Genomic DNA, 12,419 nt, shown 5'->3' with positions numbered 1-12,419 from the left:
GGCAGTGTGAGGGTAAACCCTGGTACCCAAGGCCCCTTCTCTCTCTCTCTATTTATTTATTGTTCTCTCAATCTCCCTTCCCCCCTTCTCTCTCTGCCTTTCTATTTATCCTCCATCTCTTTTTCTCTCTATCTCTCTGCCCTGGTCTGTCTCTTTCAGACAGTGGCAGTGCCCTAGGCATTGACACATTAACTACCCCTGCCTCCCTCCCTTCCCCCCCAGTCAGGCCAGAGGCCGCGTCCCCTGTTCCAGCTCTAAAAATACCCCAGTACCTATCACACACAATTACCCTCAGCCCCCCAAACCACCCCATTCCACCCCACTACACAGTCACACAGTAAAGACGGGTCTCAGACACACATCCAAGATGCACTCCCCCCTCCCCCCAAAAAAGCAGAAATCGTCTGAACTGAAACACTGGTTGCTCCTTTCACTCCTTTTACCAGCTCCTCAGCTGTCACAGTACAGACACAAACACACACACACGTGAAAGCGCACAGTTGGATTGAGGTGAAGCAGACAACAATAGCTGACAGACAAATAGACAGCCCCCAGACAGACAGACAGTAGACAGCCCCAGACAGACAGACAGACCGACAGTAGACAGTTCTGTCAGGGTCGTATCAGTCTGAGGGGAGAGACAAGGTCTGGACAAAAACCAGCGAACATCAAGACACGCGCATGCATGAATGCACACGCACACAGACAGACACAATGCTTCTGAGACTTACGTCAATGTGTCGACGAAACCCTCTATGTCCTCGCTGATTAAAACGCTAACTGCTCAGACCTGTAAAGGGAGAGAGAGAAAGAAATACACATTTAGATGATTCATGTGGAAAATCAGTGGAAAACGAGGAGTCTCAGAAGCTCAGTACCAAAAAACCCTCTTTCTATTCAGATCTGCTGACGCTTCACTTATCCCTTTGTTTGCCTCAATGCAGGAAGACAGTAAGGGAGTAGAGGAATAGCTCACAAACACTACACACCTCGGACTGTGTGTGTGTGTCGATACAGTGTGTGTGTGTGCATGCGTGTGCATCTGACACAGAGCCAAACACACTCGTCTCATGCCACTGTTGTTTCATGGAGTTTTTTAAAAGAACTGTGTTGTCTGTGAGCCAGGCAGCCAAGGCCCCAGATTTACAGCCATGGCCCCAGATTTACAGCCATGGCCCCAGGTTTACAGTCATGGCCCCAGATTTACAGCCATGGCCCCAGGTTTACAGCCATGGCCCCAGGTTTACAGCCAAGGCCCCAGATTTACAGCCATGGCCCCAGGTTTACAGCCATGGCCCCAGGTTTACAGCCATGGCCCCAGATTTACAGCCATGGCCCCAGGTTTACAGCCATGGCCCCAGGTTTACAGCCATGGTTCCAGATGTACAGCCATGGCCCCAGATTTACAGTCATGAACCCAGGTTTACAGCCATGGCCCCAGGTTTACAGCCATGGTTCCAGATTTACAGCCATGGCCCCAGGTTTACAGCCATGGCCCCAGGTTTACAGCCATGGCCCCAGATTTACAGTCATGAACCCAGGTTTACAGCCATGGTTCCAGATTTACATCCATGGTTCCAGGTTTACAGCCATGGTTCAAGGTTTACAGCCAAGGTTCCAGGTTTACAGCCATGATTCCAGGTATACAGCCAAGGTTCCAGGTTTACAGCCATGGTTCCAGGTATACAGCCATGGTTCCAGGTATACAGCCAAGGCCCCAGGTTTACAGCCATGGCCCCAGGTTTACAGCCAAGGCCCCAGATTTACAGCCATGGCCCCAGGTTTACAGCCATTGCCCCAGGTTTACAGCCATGGCCCCAGGTTTACAGCCATGGCCCCAGATTTACAGCCATGGCCCCAGGTTTACAGCCATGGCCCCAGGTTTACAGCCATGGTTCCAGATTTACAGCCATGGCCCCAGATTTACAGTCATGAACCCAGGTTTACAGCCATGGCCCCAGGTTTACAGCCATGGTTCCAGATTTACAGCCATGGTTCCAGGTTTACAGCCAAGGTTCCAGGTTTACAGCCATGATTCCAGGTATACAGCCAAGGTTCCAGGTTTACAGCCATGGTTCCAGGTATACAGCCATGGTTCCAGGTATACAGCCATGGTTTCAGGTTTACAGCCAAGGTTCCAGGTTTACAGCCATGGTTCCAGGTATACAGCCATGGTTCCAGGTATACAGCCATGGTTCCAGGTATACAGCCATGGTTCCAGGTTTACAGCCAAGGTTCCAGGTTTACAGCCATGGTTCCAGGTATACAGCCATGGTTCCAGGTATACAGCCATGGTTCCAGGTATACAGACATGGTTCCAGGTATACAGCCATGGTTTCAGGTTTACAGCCAAGGTTCCAGGTTTACAGCCATGGTTCCAGGTATACAGCCATGGTTCCAGGTATACAGCCATGGTTCCAGGTATACAGCCATGGTTCCAGGTTTACAGCCAAGGTTCCAGGTTTACAGCCATGGTTCCAGGTATACAGCCATGGTTCCAGGTATACAGCCATGGTTCCAGGTATACAGACATGGTTCCAGGTATACAGCCATGGTTCCAGGTTTACAGCCAAGGTTCCAGGTATACAGACATGGTTCCAGGTATACAGCCATGGTTCCAGGTTTACAGCCATGGCCCCAGGTTTACAGCCATGGTTCCAGGTTTACAGCCATGGCCCCAGGTTTACAGCCATGGTTCCAGGTATACAGCCATGGTTCCAGGTATACAGCCATGGTTCCAGGTTTACAGCCATGGCCCCAGGTAAACAGCCATGGTTCCAGGTATACAGCCATGGTTCCAGGTATACAGCCATGGTTCCAGGTTTACAGCCATGGCCCCAGGTATACAGCCATGGTTCCAGGTATACAGCCATGGTTCCAGGTATACAGCCATGGTTCCAGGTTTACAGCAGGCTCACCACGGGAGAAACACCTGGAAAGGAGAGAGCCGGAGCAGCAGAGCACACAGACCGGGAAGATGTAAAAGACTAGACGATCTCATCCCTTATTCTCTTGCCTTTATTGCTGTTTAAGCACAGACAGCCCTGAGGAGAGAACACTGAGTATACTACATAGAACTCACTATGGGAGACACACACACGCACACACGCGCACACAAACATACACACACATTACACACATGAAAAGAAACTTTCACACACATACACACACAAGCATGCACATGTAGGCACGCACAGACAAAAGATGCCATGCCTTGACAAAATGCCTTGTCTGCAAGGGCCATGGTATACACACACAGGGCCCCGCCCCCACACAACACTTCAGCAGTCATTGAATGAATCTTTACAAGGGCAAAAGAACACTGCCGTAACAATGACATAACACACGTCAAAAATGTGAACGTTGTTTTTTTTAAGTCATCGTTATGACACAGAGTTCATGTGGAACTACGTTATTCGTATCAGAGTCGATTGAGCAGCTGGGCGACTAGGGCAGTGGTTTTCTAGGTTAAGTGCCTAGCATGGCTGAAGGGCAGAACAGCAGTGCCCTAGATGGGTAGTGAGTGTGCTGTACTGAGCAAGCCTGCAGTAGTAGTGTAGCATTAGGGCATAACATAACACTTCCTTAGTCACTCTGCCTCCAGGCTACACTGCTAGCTAACAGGGTCATAGCTAGTCACTGTGGATGGCAGGGCACACAGAACTGTGTGTGTGTGTGTGTGTGTGTGTGTGTGTGTGTGTGTGTGTGCGCGTGTGCGTGTGCGTGTGTGTGTGTGAGCTATACGTGACCGGAGGTCAGTCTAACAGGCCAGGGGATAGCTGCGCGATCAGTGACATCCCTCTCCACATCCAGCCATCCATCCTGTCGTCCGTCAATCCTCTGCCGCTCATCACTCTTCCGCCCCACCTCCCTCGACCGTCCGACCTTCCTAAAAGTCCAGCCCCCCCTTCCCCCCCCCCACTCAGGTCTCAGGGAGTGTGTCATTCTTATGGCCCCTGATACAACCCTCATACATCTTGGATTTCGACATTGAGTATCTGAATGACAAAACCGTGACCATTTATATTGATGGACATCAATGGGAAAATCCGTTTTTTTAAATATTATGCACCAGAGCTTAGTCTCCAGAGTGTTTTAACCAGAAAACCAATCCCTTTCGCCGTGATCACGGTTTAAAAAAAAGGATTTTCCTAATTAACCCGTAATAAACTTGTAAAAAACAACAAATCAACCACAGTCATCATCAGTGAACTTTTAATGTAGTGAAGCGTGACACACAGTCTAAGGTGATAGATGGATCTTAACCAGGAGCTTACGCAGAAGTCTGGTCTTACTGCAAAATCACTAGGCTGTACTGCATTAAATCACACCCCAGGGGTCAACCAGCAAAGCCTGCAAAGGAACCCCTGTAATGGTGTGTGTGTGTGTGTGTGTGTGTGTGTGTGTGTGTGTGTGTGTGTGTGTGTGTGTGTGTGTGTGTGTGTGTTAGTCAGGCACCATAGGGCCATGAAGAGAACAGGGTGTGGCAGTAAGCCACACACAGAGGGGAAGATATGTTCATTGTCCTCCATGTATTCACATTTACCATCCACCAGGGACTCCTACCAAGAGTTACAGGGACATGAAAAAACACTCGCAGCCAGTTAAGCATGAGCAACACACACTGTGTGGAGTCTGTATGGAGACGGGACCACTACCATTGTCGAAAAACCTAGACACAAACCCTATGGCCACAACCACCCAAACACCTTGGCTGAGTAGTGTCTGTCTGTCTGTCTGTCTGTCTGTCTGTCTGTCTGTCTGTCTGTCTGTCTGTCTGTCTGTCTGTCTGTCTGTCTGTCTGTCTGTCTGTCTGTCTGTCTGTCTGTCTGTCTGTCTGTCTGTCTGTCTGTCTGTCTGTGTGTGTGTGTGTGTGTGTGTGTGTGTGTGTGTGTGTGTGTGTGTGTGTGTGTGTGTGTGTGTGTGTGTGTGCGTTTGTGCGTGTGATAGACAAGGAGACGGCGGTCCAGTCTATCACCTGCTATTCCCTCATGTTTGTGTCTCTCACTATTCCCTCTCACTATTCCCTCATGTTTGTGGCCTCCTGGCCTAACCTTTGACCCTGTCCATTACCAGTGGTCTTTGGACAGCGCAGACACATCCATACACACACACACACACACACACACACACACACACACACACACACACACACACACACTTGCAGGGAAGGTGTGGCCGTGAAAGCTGAGCCACAAGTCAGAGGTCACACAGTAATGAGTCAGGGATCAAACATTCTACCCCAATGACATCATACTCCTGTTACCATAGTGATGGTTTTAAGTAGAGTCTATAAGGCAGCATGCGTTTATACGTGTATGTGTTTCTATGCGCGCGCCTCTAGTATCTGGCTCTCCTTGGCTACAGCAAGATCCAGATACCAAAGAGCACAGCACCAAGTCCAAATGAAAACTGAGCAGTAGTGAGTGACCCGAGGGAAGGTAAGATGGAGGGGATGAACGACAGAGAAGATGAAGGAAGGGGAGGATAAACAAGCGGTTGCCAGGCACAGGGTGTGTGGATGTCATGCTTGGCAGGAGAGCTGGTACTTTGTTGCAGAATGACCTAGTTTTAATGGAGGAGAGGATGAGGGGAGAGAAGAAGAGGGGAGGGGATAGGGGGAGGAGAGGGGAGGGGAGAGAGGAAAGGAGAGAGAAGGGACATGTCGAGGATGAGGACAGGGGGAGAGAGGAAAGGAGAGAGAAGGGACATGTCGAGGATGAGGACAGGGGGAGAGAGGAAAGAGGAAGAGAAGGAGACGAGAGAGAGAGATGACGAGAGGACGAGAGAGAGACAGAAAATATAAGACAGGAAAGGATGGTTTACTGCAACAACAAAAAAGTGTATTTATTTATTGTAAGTCTCTGTTAATGATTAATATGTGATGCCAATGTAGGGAACAGATAAAATACAGGTGGAGGAACAGACAGATGGAGATAGGAGGAAGGACAAAATGATGTGTGTTTGTGTGTGCGTGGACAGTATGTGTCTGTATATCTGTGTGTGTGTGTGTCTCTCTCTCTCTCTCCAGCCCTGAGGGGGACATGAGGTAGCATCAATTCGCTCCATCCCAGATAAATCAATCACAGGGTTCCTGGAGTGATGCAAGCTAAAGCACTTCCTGTGTCCAACTGCCCAGCCTTATGAGCCTCGTTAATAAATGATGACTGGGCCGCCTGCGGCGACACACACACACATGCGCACAGAGGTACGCACACACAGGCGTTAAATCTATTTGAACCTGGCAGCCAAACCAAGCTGCAACAGCATGGTGCCTTAATCAGAAGGGCTGAACCAGATATCATGTGTGTCTTTGGGAAAATACACAAGTCTGGGTTCAGTGAAGGATGTGTCATACAAACCTTGGAAAGAGGAGGATTTGGTCTCAGAAATGTGATCTACATCACTGTAACACGGTTGGCAGAGACAGCGTAGAAGAACTCCCATCTTTTTGCTTCCCTCTGTCAACTTCTGCCCATCACACAAATGTGTGGGGGGGAGAAGGAGAGAGAGTGAGGGAGGGAGAGGGCTAGAAGGAAAGTAGGATAAGTGGAGATAGAGACAGCCACAGATAGGGGAGGCTGGGCAGGCAGAGAAAATGAGACAGAGAGAGAGAGAGGTAGAGAGAGAGAAAGCGATGGAGGAAGAGATAGAGACGGAGGGAGGGAGAGAGAGAGAGAGGTAGAGAGAGGTAGAGAGAGAGAGAGAGAGAGAGAGAGAGAGAGAGAGAAAGCCATGGAGGAAGAGATAGAGATGGAGGGAGGGAGAGAGAGAGAGAGGTAGAGAGAGAGAGAGAGAGAGAGAGAGAGAAAGCCATGGAGGAAGAGAGAGAGAGAGAGAGATGGAGGACAAAGAGGTGAGTGACTATGCTACATGATTCCACCAGATGTGGAGATGTAGTCTAAAGAAGGAACCATGAGGTCTCTCCTCCAGGCGTGTGTAAGATCTGGGTCGGAGTGTTCAAACACACACACACACACACACACACACACGAATGCTCTACTAGCATACATTCAAATGAATGAATGAACATATGGATGAATGATGAATGAACAGAACTACGCTGTGGCCTTTTTACCCACATGGTCTTTCTGCACTCGCGAATAGATCGTGTAAAATCACAGGCCCATGATTTATTAACTCACGTCTTTTAACAGTAATCACAACTAGGTGAAGAAAACTAGGGTAATACTTACACGCACTTTAACACTCTGTGTTACTCTAAAATTGAACTCGGAGACACGTGAGGCTAAATCCAAATCTTTATGCATGAAGACATTGACGTAGAAAAGAAAACCAGCTCCCTGAGTAAATCACTGTTTCCCAAATGGAGTCTCGGTACTCTGGATGCACTGGGGGGTAGTGGGAGAGTTCTCCTGTGGAGTGGCTTAGATATACACTATACTTTGTCTACTGGGTCATGACTGAAAGCCTCAGAACCGCTGGTATGACTGACAAATAACTGTATAACCACTGACAAATAACTATAACTGTGTTAACCATGGGTATAACTGACCACTGACAGTGGCCTGGCGGCTAGCATATGTAAAGGCCTAGAATAGCAGACCAGCTAACTTAAAGTAAAATGATCACTTGGCGTGAAGATATTTGACTCGACTTGACTCACTTGACCTGGGAAGCTAACACACACACACACACTCACACACTTTAAGGGGTATGCTAAGTGACAGACAGTTGTTCTGTCTACTTCTACTACGTGACTTGACAAACATCTCCCCTCTCTAAAATATTAAAGACCCCTCTCACCTTTAGCATGAAGCTCATGTGTGTTATGAAGCAATTATGCATACATAACACAGGCACAAAGACAAAAGGACAAGATATTCGCAAAGTCACGCGAGCACATATTCACTCGAGAGGACAACCTTGCATGCAAATGAAGAAATAAGCAGCCACTTACACAAAGTGCATGATGCCCCGTTATTCAACCCATTATAAACTGTCAGACAAGCCTGGGAATCACTAGGATGAAACCTGAGAGAAAGAGAGAGAGAGGGAGATCGAGAGAGAGAGTTGCCCTGGGTGCTCCTTCCTAACACTTCAGTCATGGTGAGATGTCATCCCTCTACATGAAAACACTATTCATAAACCTGTCAGACACAATAGAAACAGAGATGGAGTCAAGACCAGAAAATCAGAGACCCAGAACTAAAACACAAGCCAGACAATACCTGTTTAAGAACCTTGACCGAAGCCCTCGAGACCCAGACAATACCATTTAAGAACCTAGACTGAAGCTCTCGAGACCCAGACAAAACCCGTTTAAGAACCAAGACCGAAGTCCTCGAGACCCAGACAAAATCCATTTAAGAACCTAGACCAAAGCTCTTGAGACCCAGACAATACCTGTTTAAGAACCTAGACCGAAGCCCTCGAGACCCAGACAATACCATTTAAGAACCTAGACCAAAGCTCTTGAGATCTAGACAACACCTGTTTAAGAACCTAGACCGAAGTCCTCGAGACCCAGACAATACCCGTTTAAGAACCTAGACCGAAGCCCTCGAGACCCAGACAATACCAGTTTAAGAACCTAGACCAAAGCCCCCGAGACCCAGACAATACCCATTTAAGAACCTAGACCGAAGCCCTCGAGAGCCAGACAATACCATATAAGAACCTAGACCGAAGCTCTCGAGACCCAGACAATACCAGTTTAAGAACCTACACCGAAGCTCTCGAGACCCAGACAAAACCCGTTTAATAACCTAGACCGAAGCTCTCGAGACCCAGACAAAACCTGTTTAATAACCTAGACCAAAGCCCTCGAGACCACCCAGACCACATCTGTAGTCTCAAGACATACACACACACACCAAGACCATGAGATTGAGATTTCCATCTTTGCTATGGGAGACACTTCCACTTTCAGAGAAGCCAGCTCTGGAAGACCCATACTGCTGAGTGAGGTAGAGACTGGTTTAGTAAAGTCTACAAGAGAGGAGTCCTACAGCTCTACACTGACCAAGGAACAGAGGGTTGAAGGTTATGGATCTCTGCTATATAAACACAGATGATTAGAGCTGAAGTGTGTGTGTGTGCGTGTTGAAAAGGGCTAGTTGAAAAACAAAGGCATGGCTCCATTCTAGAAACCAAATAAATTAGAGGGGTTTGTCTGGCCCCTGTCTGACTGTCTACCTCGCTCTCTTTAAACAAGCTCTCCCTTTTCTGCCTCTCCCTCTCTACTTGATCCTCTCCTCTTTATCTCTCCTCTGTGCTCACCCTGTCCCTCAGTCTCTCTTTCGTTCTCTTCCTTAAGCACTCCTTCCTTCCCCATCTCCCTCCTTTCAACCTTCTCTCTGTCTCTCCATCTTCCTCTTCATCCACTTTCCCACCATACTCTCATTTATCCCCCTCTCTCGCTTATCCCAACTCGCTCCCCCCCTCCCTAGCAGAAATGTAAAAACAGCACACCAGCTCATTATCACATCTGGGTCTCACTTCCTCCCCCCTCTCCTCCCCCTTCCTCACCCCCAGTCCCACTTCATCCAATAGAGAGACCTGGTCGCCAAGGCTCCTTAGCAACAAACCCACCAAGGGGAGGCTAGCCCCAGCGGGAGTGTGCGGCTGGAGGTGTGTTCCCCATTATCAAACCCCTGCATCTCAGACACGTACGCGTGTGTGTGTGTATGTGCGGGCGGACGTAGGTACGCACGTACGCTCGTTTGTGTATGTGTGTGTACATTCGTGCGCGTGGTACAGAGAGAACCTCACCTGCCCTTGACTCAGAGACAAGGTGCACTAAACAAAGATTGCCTCCAGTCATGTCTGGTTGCCGAGGTTACGACTGAGGAAAGATCCAACATCTAGCAAAACATTGCCTTTATCTCTCAGACAGACAAAATCCCCAGCCCGAAACTGTCAATATACAGTATTTAACTGACTAAAACCAGGCAGAGAAAACAACATTGATATATACGTAATCTACAGATTTACAGTCAGCCATGCTCTCCAGTGTGTTGGCCAGGCATACGGAATGAATATCTACACACAGGAGCATGTCATGTAAAGTGCAGAGTTTTTATTTCTTTATGAACACAGTTATACTGTAGTTCTATATCCAGCAGCGGCTCTAAGCTAACTGACTGATGTCTATGTCCTTTGTCTTACAGTTATTATTGGGGATGAGAATGATACTTTAGGCTTTGGCCACACAGAGACTATGCATGAAAAGCGGAGGTCAAGAACAGGCCAGTCATGAATCAGTAATGAACCTCCCTCTGAGGCTGCTGCTCCATTTGATGGGTCCATAGAGTATGTAACACACACACTTAGAGGGACCATAGAGTATGTAACACCACCCCTAGAGGGACCATAGAGTATGTAACACCACCCCTAGAGGGACCATAGAGTATGTAACACCACCCCTAGAGGGACCATAGAGTATGTAACACACACACTTAGAGGGACCATAGAGTACGTAACACACACACTTAGAGGGACCCTAGAGTATGTATCACACACATTAAGAGGGACCATAGAGTATGTAACACACACGCTTAGAGGGACCATAGAGTATGTAACACACACACTTATAGGGACCCTAGAGTATGTATCACACACATTAAGAGGGATCATAGAGTATGTAACACACACACATAAAGAGACCATAGAGTATGTAGCACACACACATAAAGGTACCATAGAGTATGTAACACACACACATAAAGGGACCATAGAGTATGTAACACACAAAGCGAGACCAGCGTGTGTGTGTGTGTGTGTGTGTGTGTGTGTGTGTGTGTGTGTGTGTGTGTGTGTGTGTGTGTGTGTGTGGCAAGGCTGCGAGGCCTAATTTACCAGTGTGGGCCCATCTGCCTGGGGTTACTGTGGTGATTAAAGCCATTCTGGAGTGGCTGGTGAGTCCTGCAGTTTTACCTCCTCCTGGGACCTCCTCCCTCTTTCCATCTCTTTCTCTCTCCCTCTCTCTCCATCTCATCCTTCTACAAAATGCCATTTTTCAAATGTATCTGGTGAGAGCATGGTGGTTGTTGAGTTGTCCTACGTTACATCCTCTTGGGACAGACACATATTGTAGACAGACTCATCCCCCACTCCATCTCCTTCCCAAATGTACCCCCCCATTTCTTCTCCTCTTCCTCTGTCTCTTTCTCTATTGTTTACTCCTCCCTTATCTATTTCCAAGTCAGATGTACTGTCTGTTTTTGCCTCTCTCCAGGGCTCTCTCTCTCTCTACCCCTCCTCTCTCTGTGATAACAGACAGGGATTAGAGAGGAGAGAAAGAAGAGATAGAGGAGAGAGGTGTGATTAGAACCCCCAGGGACTACGGTGCTAAAATGACTGACAGCAGTGTGTGTGTGTGTGTGCATGTGATTATGTTCATCTGCGATGGTTGTGAAGTGGTTAAAAGGTGTGATTTGGAGTGCATGTGTGTGAGCGTGTGTGTGCGTGTGCGTGGTCTGTGCGAACAGAAAGAGTGAGCGTGTGTACGTGTGTCCATCACAGGAGGTTGGTGGCACCTTAAAGGACAGGCTTGTGGTAAAGGCTGGAGTGGAATCAGTGGAATGGTATCAAATACATCAAACACCTTGTTTCCATGTGTTTGACGCTAATTCCATTCACTCCGTTCCAGCCATTATTATGAGCCGTCCTCCCCTCAGCAGCCTCCTGTGTGTGTGTGTGTGTGTGTGTGTGTGTGTGTGTGTGTGTGTGTGTGTGTGTGTGTGTGTGTGTGTGTGTGTGTGTGTGTGTGTGTGTGTGCGTGTGCGTGTGCGTGTGTGCGTGCGTGTGTGCCTGTGTGAGTGTCCATATGTGTGTGGTTAAAAATAGGATGAACGGTTTTGAAGCTGCTGACAAATCCATTAATTTAAGGCTCAGAAATCTATCAGCGGAATAACAACAAGCACCAGAACCTCCTCCTACCCCCTATCCCCCCCTCACCAAACCCCAAGGCACACTCACCACTCCTCCCCCGGAGCTAATTAAGGCCACTAGGCACATCTCTCCTCTACTAGATAGACGGCTCATGTGCCACAATGCTGCCCATGCTGTCACAGAAGCTATGCATTATGGTAAAGAAGAGCCTTCTATCCAACTCTATGCCGCACACTGTCTTTCACTCACAGCACACCATCATCAGCACACACACAGCCAGCCAGTAAACTGGAATAAGATGAAGTGGGATGAGGTAGAGATGATGTCATTAAGAGACCAGGAAGAACTTATGTCTTTATGGAGCCACCAATTCCATTAATTGTAATCAGTTCCGTTCACTGAGTGTTCTGTTAGACTCTGAGTGTTGATGTACTCGGAGAGCCCTGTATAGAGAACACAATAGAGAATAAGTCTGAGCATGCGTCCCAAATTGTACTCTATTCTCTATATAACACACTATTTTTGACCAGAGCCCTATGGGCTACTCAAAGTAGTGCACTAAA

At 48.1% G+C, this 12,419-nt stretch overlaps 1 protein-coding gene across 11 annotated transcripts in view; it reads right to left on the bottom strand.

The window, feature by feature from the left end:
• The window catches only part of LOC115142940 (neurofascin-like), a 147,922-nt gene that overhangs the window by 72,511 nt on the left and 62,992 nt on the right, over positions 1-12,419 (bottom strand). For all 11 annotated transcript variants that reach the window (XM_065001731.1, XM_065001737.1, XM_065001729.1 and 8 more), the window contains exon 2: positions 732-790. The gene's annotated coding sequence lies outside the window, so the exon portion shown is untranslated. The remainder of the gene's footprint in view (positions 1-731; positions 791-12,419) is intronic.

This window comes from Oncorhynchus nerka, linkage group LG15 (assembly GCF_034236695.1).
Source record: "Oncorhynchus nerka isolate Pitt River linkage group LG15, Oner_Uvic_2.0, whole genome shotgun sequence".
Classification (NCBI taxonomy): Eukaryota; Metazoa; Chordata; class Actinopteri; order Salmoniformes; family Salmonidae; genus Oncorhynchus; species Oncorhynchus nerka.
This window is presented reverse-complemented; position numbering and strand designations above follow the sequence as displayed.